Below are 16,182 nucleotides of genomic sequence, written 5' to 3'. Positions count from 1 at the left end.
AATTCTACTGCAAACGTCTAGCCTGATGTGATTGTTGCACTGAAGCATATTTCTGCGAGCGTTTGTGGCAGATTTCGTTATGTGCTAAAGCATTTTCGATTTCTTACATCCACATCTGACATTTTAGTGTTAAATTCTAAGATTCGGGCTCAGCTAGAGGGGTTAAGGGAAAAGTAGAGTTAATTCTCTAGACTGGTCTGTTTTTAAGATTTGGGAGAGTAGAACGAGAGAGTTTTTTTTTAGGTCAGGAAGGAAAGATAAGGAGATTCAGCAAACAGTCTCTCCACCATTTCCCCAGCAGAATAACTCTGATTTAAAATTAGATTCCCCCCTCGACTTGTTGCGCCATTAGCCACGCCCCTTCTTTCTACGAGGTATTTGTCCGAACAGGTCCGGAAGGAAGAGCCTCCGATTTTGAAGTCGAGCGCCACCTGCTGGACTTCCCTTGAACAACCCATAAGGGTGATTTTAAACTAGCCAAGATAGAGAGTTTTAATTTTTAAGGGAAATAAACAGGATAAAATAGATGTAGAGCGAACTCAAAAGTCTGACAGGGTTTTGAATAGGTGTTTGATTCAGGAGTTTTGTTTCAATAGTCAATGAATGGCCATAAGCTGTTCGTTTTATGCATTTCTACTGTATGAATTTTCATTCATATAATGATAATGTGTTTTTTGAGGAGTTGGCATTAGGCCTTCTCCTCTGCTATTGAACCCAGTCTGTGTTTTGAGTCTTAATTTTCAGGTGCTATGGACCCTGGGCGGCAGGTCTTTGAGGAGCCTGGATCATGCCTTCCTGGGGACATTGGAACCTGCTGTTGGTCTGTTTAACTGTTGTTTGTTTTGTCTCTCTTTCTGATATGTAGCTTAAGAGGGAGGGTTGTGCATAATAGTGGGGGGAATAGATAAGGGTTGCTAGTGTCTTAATCTGAATGCAGCATCTCATAACCCAATATATATATATTTTTTTTTAAATGAGTATGTTAAATATCTCATGTTTATAGTTTGAGGCACATTCATCGGGCCTGAGTTTTTTTCTGAGTGGTTTTTTACAGACAACTGTCGTTCCGGGAGTGATGGGTTAATGCCGAACCAGGAGACGGGCACAGACCGGAGGTGGAGATGGAGGATGGGCGATCTGGGGTTCGTGAGATGCAACGCCAACGCCATGTCACCAACTCACTGTGAGCGACAGATAAGTATGAAACGGAGAAGAGACCATTTTGTCCGAAGCAGTGCCCAAATACTCTGTCCTCAAATGCAGAAGAGGGAGGGTTTAGATATACAAATTTTAGCTATACAAATGAAGCTTTGATGGAGTTTTTTGATTAGTTAATTGTAAATGAAGCCAGTTCATTTTAGTGTCATTTTCTTTGCCTCATCTCTATTTTTATCCTGACTTCAGGAATTTTTTGCTTTCACCCTTAGGGGGTGTTGTTTTGTTGAGACGAGAATATGGTTATTTTATTTTCATAAAATCGTGAGAGAAATGCTAGAGCCAAACCCAATTGCCTTGATCATGACTGGGGACTGGGCGTGTTGAAGTCATTCTAACGCTGCCCCTGATGTCACTGTAGGCTACTGCAGACTGGCTCTAAAATGACACTTGAACAGACACCCTGTTTAAGTTTCCTGACTGAATAACAACATTTTTTCCCCAAAGCAGGAGCTTGCGCTTAACCATATTTCTGAGAATCTCCAACAGATTTTGAATAACCGTTCCTGACCAAAGAAGGGAACAGGGAGACCAGACCAGAGGACTCTCTTTTTGCTCTTCTGTTTTGTCTCTGTTTGTCTCTCTCATCTGTGGATCCACAGATGGAGCACTTCATCAGCCTGTACTGGGGGAGCGCCGAGGTGAGCCCTCCGGCAGCACGACCCGGGCCGACCCTACGTGGAGCAGTACAGGGATGGACCGGGTTCAGTTCAAGAGCCTGTACGTGCTGCTGGCGCCCTGGCTGTGTGGTGTCCCACCGCACCTTCACCCTGCTGAACCAGGACAGGGACTCCCTCCTCACCTTCCGAGAGCTCGCTGCAAAAGCTGCAGCTGTCTCTGCTTCCTCCCCTGTGCTTTCTATACTCTCTACCATCCACAGACCCTGACAAGATTCCTCCACTGTCCCCGGCAGACATTTCTGACCTACAAGCATTTGCTCCACCTGCGGAGAAAAGAAATGAAGGACTAAGTGCACATTTCCACCACCAAACTAACCTGTATCTAGGGCCTAATGACAAACCTGTACTACCTCGTTCATGTTTTCATTATGCTTTCAAACTAGCCCACGGGCCAGATCATGTTTCAAAAACAGGGGTGGCGGAAGATGTTAACAGATGTCTCCAACAGAGTGAGGACCGCCATTTCCTGAGGCTAAGGAGGGGTTCCTGCATCACATCTCTCCTGGGGATTGGGTCCTGGTCCACGACCACAGACGAAGGAGCTGGAACTCGCCGAGGTGGCTCGGGCCGTACCAGTTTCTACTCATCACGCAGACAGCGATCTGAGAGGACTTCGTTGGACCCATGCAAGCCATTGCCGACGGGTCCAAGCAGCAGAGGACGGTCCACCAAGGGATCGCAAACACCAGGAGATCAGAATGCAGCTGAACCAGAGGGCTCAGAGGCCAAAACCATGGGCCATCACACTGTCCTCTCCTCTGACGAGGAATCGGAGGAAAAATGACCTTGCTGGTCACCTCCTCACAAGATGCACCACACACGCACACACACCTGCACACACTAACATTGAACATAACTGATTTCAAACAACGCGACATTGAAGTTGCGATCTAGAAGAGAAGACGCCTTGCATTCCCCAATGACATTCTATTGCCCAAAAGAGAAGTGCCACCTAAATGACTGTTGGGATACACTGTGAACAAGAGTGACCTTGACAGTCACCGCCACACTCTCCTCTCCTCTGATGAGCAATCGGAGACTGACCTTGCCGGTCACCTCCTCACAAGAGTTAATGAACTTTGAAATAATCTGAAAAATATCATATTTGTTTACAAGAGTTGCAATGGTTGAAACATGAGTTGATAAATAAGTTTGGGTTTTTCCTCTAAATTGACCAAGAGGTTTTTTGCCCCTTTTACACTGGTAACCATTTTATCTTTTTTTGCCTTGTTAAATCAAGTTTGTTTTTTGGTGAATGGTTGTCCACTCTTAGACTATAAATAGTATATAATCATGTCATCTTTTTTATCTTGTTTCCTGTCAAATTTCTGAAACAAGGGGTTTTAGGTGTGTGATTTTGCACGTTGAGAGGAAATAATTAAAGTTTCCACCTAGTGGAGAGATTATTTCCTTTCCACATGTATAGCATAGCTGCTGTGTTTGGATTTTATATTTTATTTTTGTGTGCCTGTTCAGGCACAAATGAGGGATTGTCCAGGAATTTACATCCAAACACCTTAAACCTTTGTCCTGGTAATTATCACCTCCCCCCCAAGTCCCCTGCAAACCCCAGTTTCAGTCTAATGTAAAACACCAACTCTCCCCCCTTTTGTAATTGTAAACACACTCTGCATAGCTCTTCCTCATCTCTTTGTTTAAGTCAGAAGGGCCCCACCTTAGTCTTCCTCGTTTTGATTCAGACCTTTGTTTTCTTTGTTTTCTCATGTCACATGTCTTTACTCTTGGCCACGCCTGCCATTCATGTACAATGCAGTAGCCAATCACATCCTGGAAACACTGTACCTTTGTTTGGACTGTACATAAGCCACAGCTAGAAGAGGCTGACTTCACTTCTCTGACTGAACCACCCTTGCTGTGTTTTGCAGGAAGTCCTTGCGCAAGTATTGTGTTTCACAATAAATCAGACTTAACCTTTTGAACGAATCTTGGTAAATCCTTTAAAATCCACTACAAACTATGAGCGGTTGACAATGCAAACAACCAAAGAAGAAACGTTGAGCGCCAGTTGGAAAAATTATACCAAAAGTGATTTATTTTGCGCACAAGAACTATGAAGTGTCTAACAAAAAAAGGATTGCTGTATGCAAAACATGTAAGGCAAAAATGACGGACGGGGATGCAACAATTTCCAACTTTGTTCGACACTAGAAGCTGCAAAGAGAGCGGTAGACCTAGAGACATAGTGCTAGTAGTTAGTATGCCTAACGTTACTTGGGTTACCTCAGATAGCTTGCTGACATTAGTCATAGCCATGTACTTTTGAGCTTGCTAACGTGTGGACCACCTGAGACAGCTTGCTGATGTTAGTAATATAGCCATGTACTATCGATAGTAAGCTCGCTAACATGGTGTGGACATCGAATTCTGCTGCTTAATGCAGCTAGTACAGTTATTATTAGCCAGCTAATGTTGAGCATGGTTGATGTCTTCATAAGTCCTGTGTATCGATAATGTTCACCGTTACGCATTGTGTAATCAGTTCAGTGCTCCAAAATAACAGCTATTTTTTGTTTGGGATTTTTTTTCTGATAATTATTTGAAACAAACCTAAGACACTCTTTATATCAGCCTCATGTGACGCTTTGTCTATCCGTTTTCAAAGTAGATAATTAGCAAATTGTTGATAAAGATGTTAATTATCCAGTGTAATTTTTTTTTTTTCATGTATTTTGAAAGCATAAAAAAGGGCTATAAGGACTTTTCTGATCTGTATGCCTACCTACTTACAGATATGAAGAATACCAGATGAACCAAAGCATCACAAATGACCCACAACAGCCTTCAATCTCACAGTTCATGGACACCCGTGCAGGGCAGTACAGCGCTAATCAACCACAGCAAAAAACTAGGTTAAATGAAGGTATATTTAAAAAGAATTCCGCCAGAAAAAGCTAGCGACGTTCCCCCAACGGGCCGCCCAATGCCTGCTGTAGGAAAGACACCGCCGATATGCCTCCCAAAATCTGCTGGCGGGCCGATATCGGCAGCAGCAGATTGCTAGCTGGGAATGGACTTTTGGCTTCTATCATAAGGACTTCTGGTCACGATTCGTCTGATGAATTATTAGCTGGGTTCATGACTGAATTCTTGAAATATAAGAATAAAAAAAAGCCTATGAGAAATTAACATGCGATTCTAACCTCACTGACATGCTCTTTTGGCTTGTGAAACCTAGCCAGCTACAATTGGCTGAAGAAAAAACCCAATACACGCACCTGTGCCCAACCAGGTCTGGTGCACCACTTTATAAGTGGGCTTCACCTGCACATCTGCTCCTAACCCAACTTTCAGCGAGTAGACTGTGGGTTCAGCAAAGTCTGTTCCCTTTGGGGCACCGCTTCACTTATAGAACTAGGGTTACAATATGTAACCATCGTTCTATTTCGTGGAGCTCCGCCCCACAGGGCTAGCTCCTATTGGCATAAGCGGAGCTACACAACCACACCATGCACTCTTGCTGAGCGTTCGGCCAGGGGGCATGCGCAAACGCGTCCACCCTCTGCTGGTCCTGCTCCTTCAGAGAAAACCAGAGGGGACACTTCGCTTTCTATCTCGAATCGAAGAGATCCATGCCATGCCGAACTGAGCCCAGAGCTGAGACACAATCTGAGGATGTAGGCTCCACTTGTCCGGGTGAGGCCTGTCTTGAGACATTAAGTCTGCCCCGATGTTCAAACGGCGTGCAATGTGCCGCGCCATCAGAGACCGGAGGTTGACAGGAGCCCATCGCCACAGCATCACTGCCAGTCGGTGAAGCGCCGACGACCGAACTCCCCCTTGCCGGTTGATGTAAGCTACTGCGGTCTGGTTGTCTGACCATTCTAGTACATCGCGCCCCCGCACCAGGTGGACGAAGTGGCGCAACACCAGCAACACCGTCTCTAATTCTAGGAAGTTGATGTGGCGCTGTTCCCCCATGGCCCACAAACCACCTACGGCCTGGGACAGACCATCCCAGCCGTTTAGAGATGCATCTGTGAAAACGGCAACGTGAGCAGACACTGCCTATTGGAATGCCGTGCGCTATTACGCGCCGGTCCCTCCAATAGTTGAGGTCCGCTCCCAACAATCCCGGTATTCGCACAAGGTGCTGTCTGTGTCACACAGGATCCAGACGAAGCCGTATGAACCAACTCCGGGTGCGCCTCATGTGTAACAGGCCCAGGGACACCATGAGACCTAGAGGGGAGGCATTTGTCCAGCATTTCCCTACTTGGATCCCTACGCGCTCTCATTGTGCTCCTGTCCAGATTGATACCTAAGTTAACAATCTGACGGGCTAGCCACAGACGTGTACGTTAGGAACCTGATGCCCTGCCAGCGCAGCGGTCTCAACGCTGCCTCCACACAATTGGAGAAGGTTCTTGGGACAAGCGCATAACCAAACGGAGTCTGGTATACTCGTACGCTACTCTCTGGAAGGCAAAACGCAAAAACTTCCAATGCTTAGGAGTTATCGGTACGTGGAAGTAAGCATCTTTCAGGTCTATGCTGGTGCAAAAATCACCAGGGAGAAACGCCTCTAGCATTTGCCACACCGTAAGCATATGGAACTTCAGCCTCCCTTCGTGGGCGTGGTGGAGACAGTGATACAGCATCCCGATCAAGCTGCAGCTCTAACAGCAGAGATTGTGTGGCTTTCATCGAAGGGAGGGGTGACTGTGGTCCTGGCAGCAAAACTAGGGGCGGCAGCAAAACTGAATGGAATACCCCTCTGTTATAACGCGCTCTAACCAGCTGTCCAGGAGGCACTCCTCCTGCCAGACTGTTAAGCGATTGGACAGAGGCTGTGCCGGAGATCGCAGCATCAGATCTAGGAACCTGCTGTAGTCCAACTTGGCCCTGACTGCCACTGGACAGCGGAGAAACTCTGTTGTCCTGGTCCAAGGTCCAATTTTGTGTCCCCATACAGTACGAAGGTGACAGGCATTTCTGTCGAGGTGCACTTCTTTCACAGAATGAGCAAGTGGGTCTACAGGGTCTGCACTACTGACAACCCGCCATTGCTTTTCCCATTCAGAAAAAGTCTCGTAACACAGGGAATCCTGCTTTCTCCTTTGCATAGCCTGCCGAGGCGGCGGCCGTACAGACGGACAGAGTAGCTAGGCTCAAGCAAGATGACTTGTGCATGTTGTGAAATAGAGTGTGAATGCCAGACACAAAAGGCCTACTGTTCGATAAAGGCCAAGCGTCAGTATTACACACACTCAAGGAGCGGATCTTTGCTCGCTCATGAAAATAGCTAGATGAGGTTGCCGTGAATCCAACGTTATGACAAATGAACCCGGAAGTACTGTCAGAGCCCAGAGATCGTGGAGCCGCTCGACCTGTAGAAAACACAGGGAGAGGCTCTACCACTCGACACGGATAAGCGACCGCCGTTGGGAGGGCTAGCAGACCACTAGATCCCGCCAGCGGTCGGTCCAGAGGATGAGACAATTCCGAACAGGGCAGTACAGCCACGCCACTTGACCTGATCACATACATCTCCGTATCAGCCCTATAAGTGAGACCGGTTGGTGTCACGTCTGCTACAGAAGCAGGAAAAGACACTGCGGCTCGAACTTGTGGGCATTCAGAGCCGGTGAGACATGCGGTAGTCACGTCTGGTCTTACAACAGGAAAAGACTCTGCGGCTCGAGCCGCACTCATCGCAGTTTTCCAATGGGACCTGAGCCCAGATAGGGACGGTCCTGTCTTACTCACTAATGGCCCAGTTAGTGCCGTACCAGCGAGCTCCGCGATCGTCATGTCTGTTACTTCAGCAGGAAAAGACTCCGCGGCTCAAGCCGGTTTCACAGTTTTCCGATTGGACCAGAGCTCAGATAGGGACGGTTCCGTTGTACTCACTACGCCACGCCACACCGTGCTTCCCTGGAGCGGCGAGGTGACGAGCAAGGAGGAGCCAGTCTTGCTCCTGGGTGCAATATTGCTCCAGGATCTAACCCTAACCCTAACCCTAACCCTAACCCTAACCCTAACCCTAGCCACACCAAACAACCCCTGCTTGCTCACCGGTGAATTGAGGAGGACGCCCTTGTTTCCTCACGCAGATCGGTCAGGGACAGCCACAGATGATGCTGCTGAACGACAGATGTCGCCATCACTCCTCCCAGGCAGGAGGCGGATATCCTCACCAGCTGAGCGACAGCTCCCACAGCCTCAGACATCTACGCTCTCCAATCCGCTTCCATGGCGGAGGGGATCTGCTCCTTGGCTAGCTGGCCGATGTAGATGGTTAGCATAGCGATGGTAGATGAAGCAGCAACGGCTTGCGCCGCCAGCGCGTAGCTCTTGTCTGCCAAGGACAGGGTAATTTTGTCCTTGGAGTCAGGCATCAACGGCTTTCTGGCAGAACCCCAAGCAGCGGAGGCACCAGGCACAAGCACCGCAGCGATGTCGGGTTCCAGCGTAGGGGAGCCACCTTGCTGAGAAGTCATCTTAGGATCTTCTCTTTTCCAGTTGTCTTCACGAGCTGAAAATTTCAAAGGAGCAGGCCACTTATACCGTGGTGCACCGGACCTGGTTGGACACAGGTGCCTGTATGTTTTTTTTTCTTCAGTCAATTGTAGCTAGCTAGTATTCACTAGCCAGTAGGCGCTAGCCTGGTGGGGCGGAGCTCCACAAAATAGAACCGAGCATGAGCTCATTTACTCATGCACGTTGTGAGACAGAGAACGAATGCGGTCGTACACAACAAACCTACTGTTTGATGAAGGCTAAGCATTAGTGATAAAAACACCTTTCTCACACTGTCTGTACCCGTCGACAAGTGGAAATGTTTTAACCGCCGTAGAAGCAGAAAAACATGTCGCCGCTCTAACCGAGGATCCAACAACTCCACAAATACATTCACTGCTCGCCAGGCATGTAGCCACTCTACCTGTCTAAACAACAGGGAAGATCTCAGCTGCTCGAGGCGAGCTACAGACACAGACAGACAGTTCACAAAAACTATGCATACCGGCTGCGTGGGAGCTCGCCAGCGCATTCATGCAGTGAAAGAGAGTGAAAACACTGCTTTCATTCTCTTAATAATCTCATAATTCTGGGAAACTTGTCCTCTGATTTGCTATCTAGCTGAGACTGCTGCTCCCGCCAGATTCAGCGATGAATAAGAACCAGACAGAGTTAGTGAGCTAGGTGACTCAAGAATTTTGTGAGATAGAGTGTGAACGCCGCCATACACAATAGGCCTACTGTTTGATAAGGCTGAGCGTCAGTAAACTACTAAAATACACCCAAGGAGCGGAGCCTCGCCAGCTCATGTTAACATGGCTAGACGAGGCTGCCTTCAATTCTCCCCTCTCACACCGTCTGTCCCCGGCGACAATCAGAAGCATTTTAACTGCCCTAAAGGTAGAAAAACGTGGCGCTGTTCGAACCGTGGGTCCGACAAACATGAATGTACACTCAGTACTCATCAAGCAGGATTATGACACATTCAAACAGGGCAGTACGGCCACGGCAGACCTGGGCGCATACATCCCTTTATCAACCTCAGAAGTGAGACCAGCTGGTGTCATGTCTACTAAAAAGGCAGGGGAAGACACCGCAGCTCGAACTTGCGGGCGTTGGAACATCACCGGTGAGACCTACGGTCGTCACGTCTGCTGACACAGCAGGGGAAGACTTTTTCTGATGTGCTAGTACATTACCGGCGAGACCTGCGGTCGTCACGTCTGCTGTTTGCGTAGGGGTAGACTCCGCAGCTCGAGCCGGAGATATCACAAGACAAAGGCTGCTAGGCTGAAACCTTGTCTAAATAAATCACCTAGCATCGAGAGCTTGAGTGTACAGTTTCCTTTCTTTTTCTAGACTGCTGTTCATTGACTACAGTTCAGCTTTCAACACTATAACCCCACCCAGACTCGACACCAAGCGCTTGAGACTTTTACAAAGGCCGCTAGGCCAAAACGTTGTCTAAATAAATCACCCAGCATCGAGAGCTTGTGTGCGGTTTCTTTTTTTTTTCTATGATATTTCACCTGTCACTGGCACCTCCCAAGACTACGGTGTGCTTTTTCTCCTTTTTGTGCGTGGAGACGCACAAAAGATAGCAAATCTCCGGTTGTCACTCCCTCCCTCTTTCGGGTTGTTGACCTGCAGTTCTATGTTGCTACCACAAGAGGCAGTGTTTTTTTGTGCATGGCTGTAAGCCAGCACTCCTAGACAAGAGGCAGTGGTTTTTGTGCATGGCTGTAAGCCATCGCACCTAGAATAGCATTTGTCCAGTTAACACTCCCTCCCTCCCTCCAGTCAATGTTGACTTGCATTTCTCTGGCACCACAAGAGACAGGCGTCCCAGCACACCAAAATAAAGAAGGACACCAAAATCAACCTGCAGATCTCCACTGCACAAGTAGAGTAGCGGTGAAAGCACAGGACTCCCACCCGGGAGACGGGGGTTCAAGGCCCTGGTGGGGATGACTTTATGGGACTATACCCCAAACCTCCACACGTTCATCCTTTCACTCCAATCTTTTTATCCCTTACCTTTGTCCAGAAACAGAAGTTGAACCAATTGCAGCAAAATAGCTAACGTTACTTACAGGAATCATCATTCTGTTCGACCAGTCCTGAACAGAAACAAGCCAGCCACGCACATAAGCCAGGCTGGACCTGGCCTGGTTCCTCAATGAACAGCAGTCTCACATAACCCGACACGTTCCCCTTGCTCTTGTCTAGGTGGGATAGGGATCTCATAAGTGGCGTCCTCCATCGGCAGGTGAACGATGATACAAGATGGATGTCAGTGCGTCTTCCTCTCAGATGCTAGCTATAAGATAGCCCTGTGGGGTCTGCTCCACTCATAGAACTGGGGTTACAATGCGTAACCATCATTTTGCTGATATGGCTTTGAGTGGCTACTGTATGAATCGTGCATCAATCAAACATAAAAAAGGGAGCAATGAATTAATCAGAAGACCACATGAAATGAATCTAGGGCCCCCTCTATCTATAGTTTTGCCACATATAGCATTAGCTACAGTATAAATAAAGGTAGTTTGTTTACATGAGATGGTGAAGCTTATTTAATAGGATTAAAGTGTTTACTTTTGGCATTCAATTCCTCTCGTGGAAAGTCTGAAGTACGTCATAGGGAGCCACGGTTTAGGTTGTGTTACATAATCTCATGAAACGGTGGCGTATCAGTTTAGCTGTGACCATGAAGCAAGTCCTGTTGTAGCCTCCTCTTTCTCATCTGCATTGCCATAGGGTGGTTGCAACAATCCCTTAAACAGCTACAGTACAATGGAAAATTGATGTGCCATATAGACCAGTCACACGTTCTCAAGTGATGTTGAGTTTGGTTGCCTTCACAATAAAATGGTTTATGATTTAACTTGATAATCCTTTCATCTGCATTTCTGAATTATAGAATTCTGAGAAACCTGTTGTCATATCCTGTATGAGATCCATGTATGTAATGCATACTGAACAGTAGTAAACATTTTCAACTGAATAAATGAAAAACAAATGCAAACTGGAAACGGCATTTAATCTTAAAGAGGTACTGTATGAAACACATTGGCAATAGCCCATGTGACAGAGAAGAATTGGACAGGCTTTTTCTGTCTCTATCTCCGAGCTGAGTCCCAGAGGTAATTGAGGGGGGATTCGGTGCTTGTGTGTAATTGTGTTAGTGCCCTCCCACATCCCGCCCCCTGTGCGTCTTCTGTCTCTTCCCCTAATCTGTGCTGTTTGTCTCCAGATAAGTGATATCCTCCTTAGATTAGAGCCCAGTGTGTCCCTACCCATCTGCGGAGAATCCCCTCGTGTCCCAGAGATGAAAGGGTCCACATTCATCCTTTTATTGTGTTATCACAAACATTACTCTTCTCATTCTTAATTGTCCCAGGCAATTATGATAGAAAGATGCCATTGTTGTCACATTATTAACTTCTCTTACTATTGATAATCAAAAAATATAGGGACATAAATTCTGAGGAGCCTCAATTTCCGCAGTTGGGTTTTTGTCCTTTGCCAGATAGTGTGTATTGATGAGGTCCTCCAGGATGGGGGTTTGATTTGTGAATGGCCTGTGATATAACTGAGGGTTACAACCCCACAGGACCAGTGAAACTGACATCCATCTTGTATCAAGTTGTAAGTATTGCACTACCCGAGCCACTTGAGACCGATACAGGTACGTGGCCAAAGGAAATTTAGTCCTAAAAGTAGCACATTCGTAATTCTTTTTTATGCATTGTAAAAGTCTGCCTTTAACATTCCAAGTGGTATTCTCCACTTTGTAAAGCTGTTGCAGTGACACTTTTCAACTTGCACTGTAAATGTGATCAGTTGAATAAGACAACCACTTCTTTCTCAAAAACAGCTTATCAATGATGGATTACTGCAACACATCTACTAAGTATGGAGACACGATTTATTATAGGTGATTTGTTTGGGTAAAAATGCATCTATAGGTAGGCAGCTGAAATTATAAATCATTTGTAACAGTCTGCAGATACATGCTGGCGTGAGAACTGTAGTGCTGTGCAAAGTGCAAAGCATTTGTTTATCCTACTTAAAATTAAATTATTCCTATCTGTAAGTGTGAGGAGTTCAATATATATGTTTATATCACTATCCCAAATAAAAACAATGTACAATAAACTATTCTCTGGGCACTTGTCCCTCTAGAAGAAGACACAAGATAAGGGAATTTACAAGTGTCCTTTTGTACTATTTATTTTGTATGGATGTTATCTTTGGGATCTATCTCTTTGTATTCAGAAGCTTTGTTTATGTACTTGCCTTTACTGAGCAAGTCTTAGATGAGTGGCCACATCCTGGATATCTACGGAAAATACACAATCCTGTTCTCTGTCTGTATGAAATAAGGGTACAGCTGGTGTACAATATTGTGCTACTACTAATGCACATTTGTACATTTCCTATTGTAGTATAGTAGGAGGGATTGAGTTATTTCACTGTCCACAATAGTAATATTTATGTCTTTTGTAACTGTCTTCAGGAACTGCTAAGGTACTGTATCATAATGCGAACAAAACAACAACCAAATGTTTCCTTGAATGTTATTGTAACAGACATTTTGCTGAAGATTTGACAAAAAAGGCAAGCATACTGGCAAAATGACAAAAGGTGTCGACAGAGAAACGCAGCTGCCTGGCTACTCGCTAGGTCCAAAGAGTCATGCCATATCACCCCCATCCTAGCCTCCCTGCATTGATTACCGGTACATTTCAGGATCCAGTTCAAGATCCTGGTGACATTTTCAAAGCTCTCAAAGGCCGAGCCCCTGCTTACATCTGTGACCGTATTCCTCCATATACTGTAGAACCACCCGATCTTTGAGGTCCTCTGACCAAGGTCTCTTGGCAGCACCTCGGACCCGTTTAAAAACCAAAGGTGACCGGACCTTTGGGCCGGTTGCCCCAAGGCTCTGGAACTCGCTCCCCCTGGACTTGAGATCCGCTGCTTCTGTGAAGATATTCAAGGGGCACCTGAAAACACACCTGTTCAGGCAGGTGTTTGATCACTACTAAGCCACTCTGTTACGTCTGTTGTGTCTGATTCTCTTTTTTTGTATTATTGTACTGCTGTGCAATTCTTGTACAGAGGTTGTTGTGATAGGGCATTTATACTTGCACTCTTATTGTTTTGTGATTTTGTGATACTTTTAGTGGACTTTGTTCTCATGTCTCACCCCAGGAAAACTGGGGTTGTCTATTTCACACAATGTTATGATGCTAAATTGTGATTTGAATGTTTTACCACAGGCATTAAAAGTACATGAGGATTGGACGTCAGGCTCTTTTCCAGAGTCCATTTGCGTTTGAACAGCTTCACTTTTTGTTGTCCAAAGGATTTCTTTTTGTTGTCCAAAGGATTTCAGAGACGCATGAACATTGTTCTCAGGAGACAAACATGCAGGTTTGCCAGCGATTTTGAAACTAAGTCGGCTGCAGATATTGTACGGCAATTCAGCAGCCCAACCCTACAGTAACATTGAGTGAAAGCTTGCATTTCTTTCTCCCAAAACCATTTGTGGTGATACTGTTACATCTATCCTGTCAGATAGATTCATTTATAAAACAGATTCATGAGTTTATCCAAGTCCGATGGATGGAAAACCATGAAATTCAAAACGTGTAAAATCAATTTGTTGATGTTCCTGTAACTTTCAATATAATATACCCAAGAAAGCTCTGACAATTTTCTTGAGACGTTTGTATGATTGCAATAATTCCAAAATATGCTGTGCTTGAATATTGTTTTTATTGTTCAGTACTGCAGTGCAATATTTTATGTCATTCCATATGCTCTCCTTTTCTGAAATCATTCAAGTGCCAAAGTATAATGTAATGAAGACAATGATGGTGAATGGCGTAGCTCAAAGACCATGTGGGGCTGTCTGAGAATGTGAGATTGACCAAACAAATAACTCTCAGTTGGATGATGACCCGCTTAATGAAAACAAAGCTAATGAAAGTAGAAATATATTTCTGAATGATTGTGAATAATTATACAGTACATACAGTACAATTTCAATAAATACAGAATGTGTATCATATTAAATTAACGTTTTGTTAAAAATACATGAAAGATGAAAATATGAAGCAAATATATCTCATGAAACCAACCAAGTCAGTCAGCATTTCAAACACTGACAAAACCAAATAGAAATACTATAAACAATTACAATAATATGTTCTTATGACTGATGCAAACTAAAGGCACTTCCTTGGCAAAACATAGGTCCCTCTTTTAAATCTTTTGCACCTGAAACACAATAAAACACAACACTTTATCAATTAAACTGTCAAAAATTACATTACTTGTCATAGAAAAGAGGATTGTTTTCAGCATATTGAATTTCCTGAATGATGAGTCAAAGCATTGACTGAGAGTACTGTATCTCAGTCAGTTTATAGTTCATTGGACATCCTTGTGATGGTCTCGAACTCGCGGCCCGCGGGCCATTTGCGGCCCGCCACACCCCTCCATCCGGCCCGCGACATGATGTCAGAAATATAATGTAATGCGGCCCGCAAAATAATTTATTGGAAACGGCGCCGGCAGGCAGGCCTACAATGCGAAATTCAAGTCGCTCAAACGTGGGGCGAAATTCTGTTATTGTGCGCAGCGCGCGAGGTGAACGATGCAGTCACAGGTGCAATCAATCCGCACGCGACTATATGAACTATAACGGAATGCAACTAGCCACCGAGAGGCTGTTTTCATGGTTAACTAACGTTAGGAACACAGACAGTTTCAAGAAAGATGGACATTGCAGTATTTTTTGTAGAGTTCAATGGAAATGCTCCCTGCCTGATATGCAAGAACAAAGTCGCCGTTCTGAAGGAATATAATGTCAAGAGCTATTCTAAACATGGAGAACAGTGTCATAGGGAGACGAGAGGAAAAAACGAGCCACACAGCTGAGAGGGCATGTATTCAAGTGTCTGGTAAGAAATGGAAACAAACTTGAACTTTAATAAATGCAAGTAGCTACAGGTCCAGGGCAGGCTTACAGTAGTTATGCATCTTGCAGCTAAAACAGAATAGTAGGTAGTACAAATATAGGCCATTCAAGATCAAATAAAAGTAAGGAAAAAAGATTTGCAGCACTAACTGTTAAAATATGTTAAAATTAATGGAAACCGGTTTGAATTTGTATGATGAAAATGTTAGTTATGTAATATCTTGCTACATTTAAAGACTGAGTTGTGAGTCTACTTATGGAAATGAAATATGACATTTTCCGAAATATTGCACTTTCTTATAGTTGGTAGTAGTTGAAGATGACGTGGCCCTCCTATGAGTTGACGATACCAGCAGTGGCCCCAAGCCAATTTGAGTTTGAGACCCCTGGGACCAATAGGTGGCCATAGTATAAAATGACTGGCCTGCCCTTCCGGGCTATCCTCGATGTTAAAGTTAAGGAGCATACAGTATAGTTAGCTCTTGTACATATAATCTGGATGAATCAATTAATAATGCACTAAAAGGCCATTCTTTGAGTGCCACTCCAGTGGCAGCACGTAGACGTTTGATAACGGCCCAGAATAGAGCACATTGTCTGATTCAGCGAGAGTGAATTGAGAGTCTGAATAAGTGTTAATGGACCAGCCCCCTCAATTTTCCAATCAAATGAATTTCTATGCCATGCCAATTAAGATGGCCAATTCCACGAAGGAGTCATTCATGTCAGCCACTCAGCTGTCAAACCTAATGGCATTTACGTAGAGCACTAGACCTGGAGTCAAGACTTTGCACCACAGAAAAAGGTCAAAGG

The sequence above is a fragment of the Borostomias antarcticus genome (assembly GCF_949987555.1).
Source record: "Borostomias antarcticus genome assembly, chromosome: 3".
Taxonomy (NCBI): Eukaryota; Metazoa; Chordata; class Actinopteri; order Stomiiformes; family Stomiidae; genus Borostomias; species Borostomias antarcticus.
Note: the sequence above shows the minus strand (reverse complement) of the source record.